We start from the raw sequence: 13,047 nt of genomic DNA, 5'->3' as shown, positions 1-13,047 counted from the left end.
TATATAGTGGGGCCACTATATACAGGGGGTCTATATGTGTGGATGCGGGGCACTAGCTACAGGGGTGGTCTGTATGTGGGGATGTGGGGCACAGTCTACAGGGGGGGTCTATATGTGAGCCACTATATACAGGGGGGTCTATATGTGGCCCACTATCTACAGGGGGGTCTATATGTGGGACACTATATACTGGGGGAGCTATATGTGAGACACTATACAGGGGTGGGCTATATGTAGAGCACTATCTATAAGGGAGCTATTTTTATGGCACTTTCTATAGGGGTGTGCTATTTGTGGCACACTATATACAGGGGTGGGTTAGCTGTGGGGCACTAGCAACAGGGTGGCTATATGTAGGGCACTGTCTACAGGAGGAGGTATATGTGAGACTATCTACAGAGGTGGGCTATACGTTGAGCACTGTCTATAGGGGAAGCTATATGAAGGGCAGCACGGTGGCACAGTGGTTAGCACTATTGCATTGCAGCTCTGGAGTACATATGTAGGCATTATCTACAAAGAGTTGTATGCGGGACACTATCTACAGGGGCTTTTATGTAGGTCACTATCTACAGGGGGCTATGAGGGCACTATCTACAGGGGGCACGGTGTATGTGTGTGTGTGTGTGTGTGTGTGTGTGTGTGTGTGTGTGTGTGTGTGTGTGTGTGTGGGACACAGTGTATGGTACTATTATAATCAGGGACACAGTGTATGGCGCTATTATAGTTAGAGGTGCAGTGTATGCTGCTTTATTTTATTTAGAGGTGTTGATAATTTTGACTTCGTTTATAGGTGAAGAAATGTTTTAAAAGTGAGAAGCTGAAGACATCTGAGCGGAAAACTTCAGAAATGGGTCATGGCCGGTAGAAATCCATCATAGATGTCTGGACCAAAGGGAGAAGAAAAGAACTAGAATCTGAGGTGCCACCGGTGAGTCACTTAATATAAATGTTTATTCTGCCTCTAATCAGCACTGTAATCACTGTATGATCTGCAGCGAGATGATTATGATATGATTTTTTTTTGTGAAACAGCATCTTCCAGCATATCCTCACCATTGTTCGGGCCATGCTGGGAGCTGTAATTTTACACCGTATAAACCTATATGTCAGGGGTTGCACTAAATTGAGCTGTATTTGTTCTGGTGTTGTATATATGTACTGATCTTTGTTCTTATGCTGTATGTAAGTACTGAGCTTGGTTCTGGTGCTGTATATATGTATGAGATTGGTTTTGGTGCTGTGTATATATGTAATGAGTTTGGTTCTGGTGCTGTATATATATGTACTGAGCCTGGTTCTAGTGCTGTATATATGTTATGAGCTTGGTTCTTTGGCTGTATATATGTACATAGCTTTGTTCTGGTGCTGTATATATGTCAATGCTTGTTTCTAGTGCTGTATATATGTACTGTGGTTGGTTCTAGTGCTGTCTTTATGTACTGATCTTGGTTGTGGTACTGTATGTATGTACTGAGCTTGGTTCTGGTGCTGTATATATGTCAGAGCTTGTCTCTAGTGCTGTATTTCTGTACTGAGCTTGGTTGTGGTACTGTATATATGTCATTGCTTTGTTCTAGTGCTGTATATATGTACAGAGCTTGGTTCTGGTGCCGTATATATGTATGATCTTGGTTCTGGATCTGTAGTTATATAGGATATATTTCTAATAAAAAAAATTGCAGGGCAGATGGAATTGTTCTCAATTCATTGTATATTTAATGGGAATCTGTCAGGTAGTTTTAACCCCTTGAACCGCCACCATGTGGTAATACATGACCTGACAATATTTCCAAACATTCCCTTGTATGTTTTTTTCAGATGCAGCAAAATCCTTAAAATCCACTTTTAAAATGGCGCACACTATATGCTAATTACTCATTAGAGGGTCATGGGGCGATTCCACTATCCTCAAGAGTCACATAGTCCTGCCTTCCAACCCACCTTTCCATGTTTGAGTGACATCTCCCTGGCTGATGCAACTTTCTCGGATGCGCCATTGCCTTGTGGCACTATACACAAGGGGGAGCTGTGTGACACTATACACAAGGGGGAGCTGTGTGGCACTATACACAAGGGGGAGATGTGTGGCACTATACAAATAGGGGAACTGTATGGCACTATTTACAAGGGGGAGGGCTGTGGCTCCATCTACAGGGGGCTGAGTGTGGCACAATCAACAGGAGTCTGTGTGTGCCACTTTCTACAAAGGGGGGCTGTGTGGCACTATATACAAGGGAGGGGGCTTTGTGGCACTATATACAGTGGAAGCTGTATAGCGCTATATAAAGTGGGGGCTTTATGGTGATGTCTACAGGGGGGCTGTATGGCACTATCTACAAGGGGGAGGTGGGGGCGCTATCTACAAATGGGGTGTGACACTGTCTATAGGTGGGGCTATATAGCACTGTCTACAGGGGTCTGTATGGCACATTCTACAGGGGGCACTATTTATAAGGGGGGCTGGTTGTGGCACCCGGGGGAGGAGCCCGTTCAAGAGCTTGCTATGGGGCCAAGTCTTTCCTAGTTACGCCCCTGGACAGAATCCTTGCACAACGGAAACAAATGGAAACCATTTGCACCTTATCCGTCACCATTGAAATCAATGGTGATGCAAACAGAAACCTACGGTTTGTCTCAGTCAGGGTTCTGTTCATAGGTTGCCCTGACGGAAAGCTTAGACGGAACCCCTGAACGGAGTCCTGACGCAGATGTGAACAAAGCCTAAAACTGTCTGCCTTCTTGTTTGGTTCGATATTTGGGAAAGGGTTTTAAGGCCATAGGGGGTTGTTAGGGAAATAATTGTTATAGATAAGAAGGATCTGTTTTTACCTTGTTCCAGAAAGGCACTAAACCCCTCAAATGGACATTTAATTATAATCTAATAGTATTATTTAAATCAATTTTGTAATTTACTTACTGTTAAGATGTGGTTGTCTAATCTGTGCAAATTCTGTGTGAAATTACTGCCACTAGATGTCTCCAATCTACTGTCTGCCCCCTGTTGTCAATCAAAATCCATCTCTAGTTACAGAGCAGAGGAAACAGACTGCAGTAAGTGGGAGTGTGTCTCTTCACTACCTGCTTCTACAACTACAATGGAGAAGGAAGGTGGGAGCAGGAAGAAGAAGCAATGAGAGAAAGACACACAGACATACTGCCCATACAAGTCTATGGAGAGGGGAGAGGAAGCAGGAAGAGGGAGCAGAGAGAAAAAAACCCGCTTCCCATAGAAGTTTATGGAGAGGGGAAAGAAGAGGAGAGCACAGTGAAAGAGAAAGAGACACAGAAACGCTGCCCATACAAGTCTATGAAGAAGGGAGGGGAATAGGAGGGAGCAGAGAGAGAAAGAAACACAGACACGCTGCCCATACAATCTATGAAGGTGGAACAGGAGGAGGGAGCAGAGAGAGAAAGAGACACAGACACACTGCCTATACAAGTCTATAGAGAGGGTAGGGGAGCAGGAGGAGGGAGCAGAGAAAGCATACATAGTATAATGCCCACCATAGCTGCCCCATACAGTATAATGCTCTCCATAGCTGCCCCACACAGTATAATGCCCCGCATAGCTGCCCCAGAGTATAATGACCCCATAGCTGCTCCCACAGTATAATGCCCTCCATATCTGACCCTACAGTATAATGCCCCCATAGCTTCCCCACAGTATATTGCCCCCCATAGCTGCCCCCACCGTATAATGCCACTACACAGTATAATGCCCCCAATAGCTGCCCCATACAGTATAATGCTCTCCTAAGCTGCCCCCACACAGTATAATGCCCCACATAGCTGCCCCCACAGTATAATGCCCATATAGCTGCCCTCACAGTATAATGCCCTCCATATCTGCCCCGACAGTATATTGCCACCCATAGTTGCCCCATACAGTATTATGCCCCCATGCAGTATAATGCATCCCATACTGTATAATGCCCCTATACAGTATAAAGACCCCTATAGCTACCCCATACAGTATAATGCCCCCCTTACATTATAATGCTCCCTCAGCAGCCACCATATCAGCCCCCTCCCATACCCAGTATAATGCCCCCATATGTGCCTATTAGAAAAATAATAACATAATTAATTACCTATCCCCGTTCCCACGACGGGTGGAGAAGATCCTTCTCCTCCTCTGCACTGTACTGTGAGTGACTCGGCGCAGACAGGCGAGATGACATCATTACATCGCGCCTGCCTGTGCCGAGAGGCTCACAGCACAGTGAATGCTGGAGCAAGGCTGGAGCAAAGGGATTTTCCAGGGATACAAAAATGTTGTACTAATACTCTATGTCAAAATTAAATACATTTCCTAATATGCATTGTGTCAAAAATTGGAACTCATTTGTTCCTATTCCCCCTACCTCTGGCCGGCCGGAAGTTCTGCTTTTCATTCTAGTGTTTCTTTTGCTATGACACACGCTCGAGCAGGATCGTTATTATGCAGACAGAAGACAGACCTGTGTCGATACGTCACTGAGTATCGACACAGGTCTGTCATTGAAGCATAAGCAGAGAATGAACGGCGCGGGCATTGAGGAGGCTGTGGACCAATACGATGCCTCAAACCCGGAACTTCTTACGTATACCAGGGTTTGAGGCATTCTATTGGTCCACAACCTCCTCAATGCCTGCACAGTTCATTTTCTGCTTATGCTTCAATGCCAGCACGATTTACTTCGCTTTCATGCTATTCCTCAGTGCTCGTGCACTGCTCGCCCCGATCACTGAGGAATAGCATGAAAGCGAAGGAAATGGTGCCGGCATTGAAGCATAAGCAGAAAATTAACAGGCATTGAGGAGGCTGTGGACCAATAGGATGTCTCGAACACGGGACTTGTGACGTATACCCGGGTTTGAGGCATCCTATTGGCCCACAGCCTCCTTAATGCCCACCCCGTTCATTCTTTGAGTATGTTTCAATGCCTACCCCATTTTCTTAGTGTTTCTTAATATAACTCAAAAATGATGTCTCCCTGGAAAACCCCTTTAAAGAGGCTCTGTCACCTGATTTTGCAACCCCTATCTGCTATTGCAGCAGATAGGCGCTGCAATGTAGATTACAGTAACGTTTTTATTTTTAAAAAACGAGCATTTTTGGCCAAGTTATGACCATTTTTGTATTTATGTAAATGAGGCTTGCAAAAGTACAACTGGGCGTGTTTAAAGTAAAGTCCAACTGGGTGTGTATTATGTGTTACATCTGGGCGTGTTTACTTCTTTTTTACTAGCTGGGGGTTCTGACGAGAAGTATCATCCACTTCTCTTCAGAACGCCCAGCTTCTGGCAGTGCAGACACAGCGTGTTCTCGAGAGATCACGCTGTGTCGTCACTCACTTCCTGCCCCAGGTCCTGCATCGTGTCGGACGAGCGAGGACACATCGGCACCAGAGGCTACAGTTGATTCTGCAGCAGCATCGGCGTTTGCAGGTAAGTCGATGTAGCTACTTACCTGCAAACGCTGATGCTGCTGCAGAATCAACTGTAGCCTCTGGTGCCGATGTGGCCGACATGATGCAGGACCTGGGGCAGGAAGTGAGTGACGTCACAGCGTGATCTCTCGAGAACACGCTGTGTGTCTGCACTGCCAGAAGCTGGGTGTTAACGAACAGAAGTGGATGATGCTGATTCGTCATTTGCATAAATACAAAAATGGTCATAACTTGGCCAAAAATGCTTGTTTTTTAAAAATAAAAGCGTTACTGTAATCTACATTGCAGCGCCGATCTGCTGCAATAGCAGATAGGGGTTGCAAAATCTGGTGACAGAGCCTCTTTAAATTGAACTGTATCTGCATCCTGAGGACTCAGATACAGTTGGAAGCTGGACCAGTGCGGTTAGCGCAGTGTGACAGCGGGGGCACTGTGGGCCCCCCAGACTTGCGCCCCCTATAGCTACGCCACTGGTTAAGAAGCGGAAGGTAGCCTAGAGGAATATACACTTCCTGTGGAATAATGTATTTTGCTTGATGCCAAACATAACAGATGTTGCCCATGGCCATCAATCAATATGCAGCTTTTATCTTCCAAAGGGTGTCTGAAAAATGTATGCTGGAATCTGATTGCTACGAGACCTGTTATAGCTAAAGATTTCCCTTTTTGATTCATTTGTCCACGCAAATATGAGGTGAACATTTATGTTACTCTAGGGTAAAAGTGTTTTTTTTTTTCATTTTGCTACTTCCAAGAATGCACACCTCTTAATATATTCGGAACAAATTTGGTTGTGTGACAGAAATGCAAATCTATACCTGTTTCGAGCAAGTATAGATTTGCGCCATAACCTACGCCAGCTTCTGACGTAAATTATGATAAATTCTAGTGGAGGCACCGCTCTCTCTGGTTTATTCCCGCCTCTTTTAAAAAGTTGCCAAAAAGTGGTGTAAATCTTTGACTATATCCCCTTTTGAGCTTGTACCCCCACTCTATTGCCTCAGCTCATTAAGTGTGCGTTTGCATGAATTGTTTTTTTGTAGCGGTTTCTGCCACAAATGAAGCATTTGCAGAAAAAACAACACAAAAAATGGCGTGGTTTTGCAGTGATTGACACGACTACAGGAAAAACTGGCACAAAAAAAAACGACTCAAGTAAATATACTCTAAGACCTGCTTCGCAAACAGAGATTTTCAGGCAATTTAAACTGCTGCTGCAAAAAAAACGCTTCTAAAAAACCCCAGCGCTATTAAAATGTAACATACATTTTTTCCTGCCATTTTTAGTAATGTTTTTGGTGGTGTTTTTCATTTAGTATCATTTTGTACATGCTTTTTTTCTGGTGTTTTTGAGGTCCAACGGAGAAGCCTTTGGAAAAAATGCCTGAAAAAACAACATACCCTGAGCCACTTGAGTACTAAAAAAAAACAAAAAAACGCTTTTAAAAACGTCACGAAAAATACATTAAAAACGCAGCAAAATGCTGTGTGTAAATCCAGACTAAGGCCTCTTTCACATGACAGTATTTAGTCAGTATTTTGCTTCAGTGTTTGGAAGCCAAAATCAGGAGTAGTATCAAAACACGGAAGATATAAATTTTTCCATTATACTTCCTCTGCAGGTTCTAATCCTTGCGTAGCTTCAAAATACTGACCAAAATATTGCCATGTGAAAGAAGCATGAGTGTCAGAATATGTACACACAGCCTATTTTCGAACATTTTTCGGGTCATAAACGCCCGAAAAACGGCTGAAAAATCGGAAGCAAAACGCCTCCAAACATCTGCCCATTGATTTTAATGGGAAAAATGGCGTTCTGTTCCGACGGGCCGTTTTTTTACGCGGCTGTTATGAAAAACGGCCGGGTATCAAAATGGCTGCGAAAAAGAAGTGCAGGTCACTTTTTGGGACGTTTATGGAACGGTTTGTCATAGGCTCTATAGAAAACAGCTCCAAAAATGGCCGTAAAAAAAGGCCACGAAAATCGTGAGTGACTTAAAAAATGTCTGAAAATCAGGAGCTGTTTTCCCTTGAAAACAGCTCTGTATTTTCAGACGTTTTTTAGTTTGCGTGTGAACATACCCTCAGTGTTGTTTCTTCAGCTTCTATGTCAGTTACTGACTGCTAACTCAAGACGCCTGTCACATCTGTCACATGTGGTACTTCTTTGCCTGTTCCTGAGTCCAGCTTCATTCTACTCTCCAGTCCAAAACTGCTCATCCGTCGTTGCTGCGTCCAGCTGCCAGTGCCACAGGAATACACATATCTAGCTACGTGGTACGTGACTGTAGACACAAGCCAGGGATTCAAGTGACGTCATGCAGATGACCGCCTTGCCTGTGGACGTTTATAAGCTAGCCACGAAGGTTGATCAACAAGGAAAGTGTCAGAAATAACTTGTCCAGTGGCTTTAACAAATGTAATCTTGTTTGGATACACTCCAGAAAGCACTTGTACCATCTCCAGCTTCTGACTCTGGATTCAAGCATTACCTCCCTCCTCCGCAGCCATATGATGGTAATGCTTCTTTTTTAGTTTTAGTAAAAATTGGAGAGGCTTAATGTGGAGGCCCTTGTCTGGGTGTCTCCTGCCTGGGAACATAATGATCCTGCTGTCATTTTATTGAAATGTTTTCAGTCAACTTTCCAGAAAGTTCAAGGACCAGGTCAGATTTCCTCCTCAACCTCCACTTTGTTTTGTTTGAGACAAGGGACTTTCTCTGTTGGAAAATAGGCTGCCAAAGTTTGCACCCTGGCTTCAGTTTTAGTCTGGAATTATGAAGCCCTGTGAGCTACCTTCTGGACCGGACTGGCAGCGCATATCAAAGACAAACTTGTTGGGTGAGATATTCCCTCTTCTCTGAATGACAATTTCCCTTAATGCTCAGGTGCATCTTTATTTCAGGGAGAAAGCTAAGGGAAAAAAGTGTTCTCCTCGCTTACCAAGTCAAGATCCTGATTTTAATAATCCACAAATGTCCTATATAACTGATGAGCCATCTTTTCTTGAGGAACCTATGAAAATTGGTCATATTTTTTTGTCCTCGAAGGAGAGTTTCAGGAGATTCTTTTAAGGGCTGTTTCTTTACTGTGGTCAGTGGGGTCAACTACATCAAAACTGCTCTATCATGGCCAGGAGAGTTTGCGGGCCAAAGCAAGAAAAATGTAATTATGTTAGGCCAGTTTGATCTCTCTCCCAAGCGAAGTGTACTCCCTCCAGCTTCTCTTAATGCTAATGCTATTTCTTTTGTCTATCCTTTTGCCTAAAACAATACAAGCTCTGCAGTGCTGTGTTGATGATCTCAAGCCGGGCCAAATGGATGTCAGCTGTGGGATGAGCACCCGGTAGACAAGGCAGTGTCATTATCTCACCGTGTGGCAGCAGCTCTCAGGGATTTATCAACGCCTTAGGGTTCTAAGGTGCCACCCGTTTCTGAGAAGTATGTGTGGCCTTGCCAGTCTCTGCAAGCAGAAGTTGCCTCTTTGGTTTTAGTCTGAGCAAAAAATCTTCTTGAGCCCTCTGTGAGGAACTTTTAGGAGGGGCCCTAAGTGAGGGGGTATCGTCAAAAACCGTGCTGATCGCGCTGTTACTCACCTCTACACGCCCTAGGATTCTTAACTTGCCTCCTCGTGGCGCTAGGCTATTGGTGCGCCACTGGTGTGACTGAAGGAACATCATTGAAGTTAAAAATGCAACCGCATCGGAAAATGCAGTAAATCACGGTAAAAAAAACACATGCGGTTTTTCAGATGCGTTTATGTTAGGGTTTTCAACTGCTACGTGACAGACATTGCTGTTGAGGTGCAGATAGAAGTGCATAAAAACGCATCTATGCGTTTTTACAGCGGTTTGATGCGTTGTTGATGCAATTGCAGTTCTTACCGCAACTGCATTGAAAAAAGCATTATAACGCCTTCGCTTTTTAGAAGCTTTTTTTAAAAGCAGTTCTTATCGCACCTCAACCACAACGTATAAATACACCCTAAGGGTATGTTCCTACAGACAGCATACGCTGCAGATTTTGCATGAATTTTTTTAAAGGCTATGTACACCTTTGACATTGTTTTGGTTTTTTTAATATAAAATTGTGCATTAGCGTGATTGGTGCAATTTTCTAAATACTTTTTATTAAAAATTATTTTTACTTTTTGAGATACAACTGCTTTGTATACTGTATACAGACTAGCTGTATCTTGCACTGAATCCTGTATGTGTCAGGATACAGTGCAAGCTTGAGAAAGGCTCACACTGAGCTGAAACGTTGCGTGTGGAATAAACAGGATCATTTTTTCAATTATTTGGCTGTACAGCCTCAAATTCCTTTTTCTCCTACTAAATTCACTTGTCCGGTGCTGCTGATCATTTGCTTGGCTTAAGTTCATAACTTAGATGTGATAGATCACAGGTAGATCCTGTCAGAGACTCGCAGGACCCGCTGACACTGAACCCGTCAGTCCCGCGGACCTGATGGTTTCAGGTCTTAGCAAATGATTCAGCTGCTCTATATACAGAATACAAAGTGACTGTATTTCAAAAAGTTAATTTTTTTAAAAATAAAATGCAAACGTGTACATAGGTGTACATAGCCTTAATCCAAGGAAATCCAAGGAAAGCACACCTAAAAGGCCTTCCTTTCTTCTGTTTAGGGTCCGTTCCTGGTTTTGGTTTAAAAAAGACTGTCAAAATCTTCAGCAAATCTGCACTGTGTGAACAGAATTAACAATATTAAGTATTAACAATGCTTCTATCTTTGGGCTTGTGACCATATCCTACTGCTTCAGCTCACTACCCCAAGTCGTCTGTTACTTGTGGTACTCATCTGCTTGTTTCTGTGTCCAGCTTCCAGCTTTATTCTACTCTCCAGTCCAAGACTGCTCATCTTTCAATGCTGTGTCCAGGTGCCAGTGCCAAATCGATTGCAGCCACAAGGCCCTGATCTCTAGCTTGATGGTACGTAACACATATCATGGACCCTCTTTTTTTCTCGTATTTACATATTTTACAGTCTTTAAAGAAATCTATTTACATTTTTCATAGCTACTATGTAGTTATTAGCAGCTACTAATTCATGCTTTATTACTAAGTAGCCACCAATAGCTGCTATTGTGCCTGGATTATGACTATTATCTATCTATCTATCTATCCACAGATTCCATTGTAGCTTAGTTATATTCTCTTATTGGCTACTATGTAACCATCAACTACCAGTGCTGTGTCTGATTTAGGGCAATAAACTTCCTCTTTATCAAGTCTTGACTTGGAAACGAGCTGAGATCACTGTCAATGCATGCTCGAGTCAAGCTTTGACACGCTCAATGTTATTTTGATTCTAATATAGTATATTGTGCATCGGTCAATGCTATGTGGTGATTACTATATAGTATATATACATTCTGCTTCCATACATGCTTCATTGCACGCAACGGCGTCCTCAGGGGAAATAAAGCTAATAAAAGTTGCTTTTTAGTGGAGTAGCACTGTGTGGGGGCACAATATCGATAGCTCTGTGTGAGGACGCATTCTGACTGGCACTTTATAAGGACACGTTGTGGTTGACATAGTAAGGGAACACATCGTGGGTGACACTGTATCATACCTCTAATGCTGCAAATTATCATTCTCTTATTTGGTAAATTATTATTATTATTTTTTATCTGTGATCAACATGAGGCTCTTGCTTTCTCCTAAAATATACGTTCTGCAGCAGCAGAGATATGCATTATAAAGAAAAAAAATGTCCTTACTTTAAATAAACAAGACTAATAGAAGTCACCGCCAGGTATATTATCCAATATATACGATGCAACAGAGTATACAAAGGTGACAATATGCTTTCTATAACTCTTTCTGACTATCTTAGCACTATGTAAATTCTTATGCATTTTTATCATATATTTAACATTTTAATTGTGAACATCCATGAAATTAGACATAAAAGCCAAATAATGCAGTAAATTACTTTAAACTATTGCTTTTATTTTCACTGGAACACAAATAAATAAGCACATAATTATTATAAAAAACTTTTCAATGCACTAAAGAAAGCAAAATTAGATCTTGAAACAACGTTGTAATATTACTACCATTGTATCAAAGTACATTGAAATACATGGTACCTAAAAAAAAAGTCATATACAAAAAGGAAAAAGGAAAATTCCATTGGTCTACATATGATATATGTAAAAATGGCGCATGGGCATGGCTGCCTAGATAGTACTCGAGTTTTGCAGGATTTCAGGAAAGCCTGAAATGGTTAATGAACTGCGAAAAACATCATGACATTCAGATTTAGGATTGGTAAACAAATCACACTAAACATATATACTTTTTTTATTCCTTAAAAACCCTGTTACAGTATTTAAAAATGCTGTGCCATAGTACACTAAAAACATATATATTTTTTTATATTACTTTACATTGTATTTCATTGTCAATAGGCAATAAAGAAAACATACATTGCTAATATACACATGTATAAATATAGCTACCTGTATACATATAGATATATTTATACAAACAACATTTTAGTGCAAGGATAACAAGACTAGAAGTGACATTACTGTGCTTTATTAAACCGGTACACAGTACTCTTCCCACGGAATGCTACGCTAGATTTCTCATCTATTAGCGGTCGAATTTTAGAAGTGCAAACCAAATAACTCTGTGCACATGTAAACATAGGCGGGGTGTGAGAATGGGGTGTGTGATGTTCCTTAATTCAAAGGAATATTTGCATTGAACGTCTTCTGGCACCTCGGTAATAGTTATAATTCTTTATATTTCATATTTTACTTAAACTGTTATGTATAACCAACGGAGAAAAGGGGACCAAAAAGGCGCTGCTCAGGAAAGGATGTCATGAGAGAGGAAATTGTAAATAAATAAATTTATTAGGACTAAGATAGGCTACGCGTTTCGACGCCGGACCGGCGTCTTCATCAGGCAATGATGAAGACGCCGGTCCGGCGTCGAAACGCGTAGCCTATCTTAGTCCTAATAAATTTATTTATTTACAATTTCCTCTCTCATGACATCCTTTCCTGAGCAGCGCCTTTTTGGTCCCCTTTTCTCCGTTGGTTATATATCACTTCTTGACAACAAACTTGCTTTGTTTGTGCACGGACCTGGCAGCAGCTCTCATACCCTCATGACATCCTAACCGGTGTCCGCAACCCTAGGTGAGCAATCTATCATCCTTTTTGCCCCTTGGTTTTTATTGGTTATTTTGCACATTCTGGCGCCGTGTTTGTTTATCTGTTTCTAGTTAAACTGTTATGGACACTGTATATCTGTAAAAGGAAAAGGGTAATAATACAATATAAGAGCCTTTTCTAAATTAAGAAACATAATACGCATCTACTTTTTTTTTTTTTTAATAGTGAGTGACCACTTATACAAGGCTACAGCTCTACCAAGAGTGGGGATTGAAGCCTCTGTTCTAAGGATTGATGGAGGACCCAAAGGTCGCACCTCCACCAATGACACTTTCATGTCATGTGTAACTGATATGCCATAAAAGTTTTTATATGGACATTTCCTTGTATTCAAGATGGAAGCATTCAAGAATGTGGAGGAGTAGGGTGATATACATCCATTGGCCTAGAACATAATG

Source organism: Rhinoderma darwinii, chromosome 4, assembly GCF_050947455.1.
Source record: "Rhinoderma darwinii isolate aRhiDar2 chromosome 4, aRhiDar2.hap1, whole genome shotgun sequence".
Classification (NCBI taxonomy): domain Eukaryota; kingdom Metazoa; phylum Chordata; class Amphibia; order Anura; family Rhinodermatidae; genus Rhinoderma; species Rhinoderma darwinii.
Note: the sequence above shows the minus strand (reverse complement) of the source record.